The 2,500-nt window shown below is 29.4% G+C and overlaps 1 protein-coding gene across 2 annotated transcripts in view; it reads left to right on the top strand.

Annotated features, from left to right (window-relative positions):
- Window positions 1-2,500, top strand: part of arhgef1a (Rho guanine nucleotide exchange factor (GEF) 1a) — a 132,455-nt gene that overhangs the window by 49,934 nt on the left and 80,021 nt on the right. The window lies entirely within an intron of this gene.

Raw genomic sequence — 2,500 nt, 5'->3', positions numbered from 1 at the left:
GCCAAAATTAGAAATACTGTCATGAATACAAATGTGTACACAGACACACACACACACACATGTTCACCTTTAGGCTTCACGTTGTGTAGTGTGACACAGTCTGTACTGAATGACAGGCCTCGTGGGCTTCAGCCTCCAGAACCTGGTCATTATCTCAAAACACACACACACACACACACACGCACACACACACACACACACACACACACACACTGTACTCACTATAACTCCTACTGTCATAAACACACACAGAAAAACACATTTTTCCATGTGCAGCAGAAAGCAGAAGAGTGTCTCCTCTATGGAGTGGTAACCCACAGCAACGCTCCCTCTTTCTCTCTCTCTTTCATTCTCTTTTTCATTCTCATTCTCTCTCTATCCATCTATTTGAGTGCAGAGTCATGGCCGCAGCTAACAGCTCACTCCCACTATCATTGTAACTACCAGCTTCAGTCTAATGCAAAGTGCAACTACAAAATGTGCGTGACACATTAATGAGCTTTATTTCTTAGACAGCATAAAAGGTTTGACCGTTCTGTCTAGAGCGATGTTAAATCATAAAGGGATATACTTCATCTTAGATGTTTTGCTAAATTTGGTTCAAATGAAAATGCTCTCAAATGAAATGAATGGATGTTGCATACAGTATATGAGGTAATTTGACTTTGGAGGAATTATTATTGTTGAAATGCGTGACTTTTTATTGCAGAATTTGGTGTTTGAGTTGTTTGAGACTTTTTATTGGGTTTTGAAGGAGACATAAACTTTAATTTTGAGAAAAAAGCTAGAGACAGAAGTCTTGAGAAGACATTTTTTTACCATTAAATTTAGAATAATATATATTTTCTATGTATGTATTTATTTATTTATTTATTTATTTATTTATTTATTTATTTATTTAGTTAGTTAGTTAGTTAGTTAGTTAGTTAGTTAGTTAGTTTAATGTATTTTAATAAATGTAATAAAATGTAAATTCAATTAAATGTACTGTTTTTTCACCATTAAATTTAGAATAATATATATTTTTCTCAATTTATTTATTTATTTACCCTAATGTATTTTAATAAATAAAATAAAATCTCAATTAAATTAAATGTATTGTATTTTCACCATTAAATTTAGAATAATATATATTTTTTCAATGTATTTGTTTAGTTAGTTAGTTAGTTAGTTAGTTAGTTAGTTAGTTAGTTAGTTAGTTAGTTAGTTAAATGTAATTTAATAAATAAAATAAAATGTTAAAAAAAATAAATGTATTGTTTTTTTCACCATAAAATTTTGAATAATATATATTTTTTCTATTTATTTATTTATTTAGTTAGTTAGTTAGTTAGTTAGTTAGTTAGTTAGTTAGTTAGTTAGTTAGTTAATTAGTAAGTTAAATGTATTTAAAAAATTAATTAAATCTAAAACTAAATTAAATGTATTGTTTTTTCGCTAATAAATTTATAATATTTGTTTCAACTTATTTATTTATTTAGATAGTTAGTTGTTTATTTAGTTATTTATTTAGTTAAATGTATTTTAGTAAATAAAATAAAATGTAAAATAAAATTGCATGTACTGTTTTTCACCATTAAATTTAGAATATTTTTGTGTTATTGTTTTATTTATTTATTTGAATATATGTACATATAATTATATATAATATTATTTTAAATAATATACAAATGTTGTATAATTATAATTATTTTATTATAATAATAATAGCAAAATTATTTTAATGACAATAATAACTATTATTGTTAGAATTTATTATTAATATTATATAATGATAATTATGCTTTTTCTTCCTTTTAAATAAACAAAGTAATCTTTCAGATGCAAGTTATTGTCAGCGAGATTGATTTATTTATTAATTTAAAATAATTTTACATCTATTTCTAAAGTTATTAATGTTGTTTACATAATAATTATTAACATAATTATCTCCTTGTTTGTATGTGAAGATAAAATTAATATCGAATCACAAGATCACTCTTTCAGCTCTGAAGTCAGTGTACTTGTCGAACCGCCACTGATTATGAAGTGGCATCTCGCTTATTAGCATTTGTTAGCATAGCCTGCAGCAAACGACTCCAGCAGCTTCAGCAGTATCTGACTCTAAGCACAGGGGCGGCTGAAGACTGAGGATTCATCATTATTGATCCGCTCAGGAGCGCTGCAGGGTAGCTCAAACCCGACTGATAATAAACAACACAACTGGTCCCACGCCACGCAGTTGCTGTTATCACCGACACAAGGAAGAAAGATTGTGTGCATGAAATTAAAGAAATGGTGAGTAAGAGGGAGAGGGAGAAACAAGTGTTGAAACGCTTGTGTGGAAGTCCGCCTACAGCGCAACCTGTCCTTCCTTAGAAACGCAGAGAGGGAGAGAGATAGAGAGAGGGAGAGAGAGAGAGAGAGAATAGTGCTTGACTGTTTAAAGTTGAAGAGCTGGCGTATTTCACAGAAAGAGCCGTCATGTTCTCATTAAAGTGGTCATTGATGGGGAGATGGA

Source organism: Danio aesculapii, chromosome 19 (genome assembly GCF_903798145.1).
Source record: "Danio aesculapii chromosome 19, fDanAes4.1, whole genome shotgun sequence".
In the NCBI taxonomy this organism is placed as follows: domain Eukaryota; kingdom Metazoa; phylum Chordata; class Actinopteri; order Cypriniformes; family Danionidae; genus Danio; species Danio aesculapii.
Note: the sequence above shows the minus strand (reverse complement) of the source record. Positions and strands in the feature narration are given on the sequence as shown.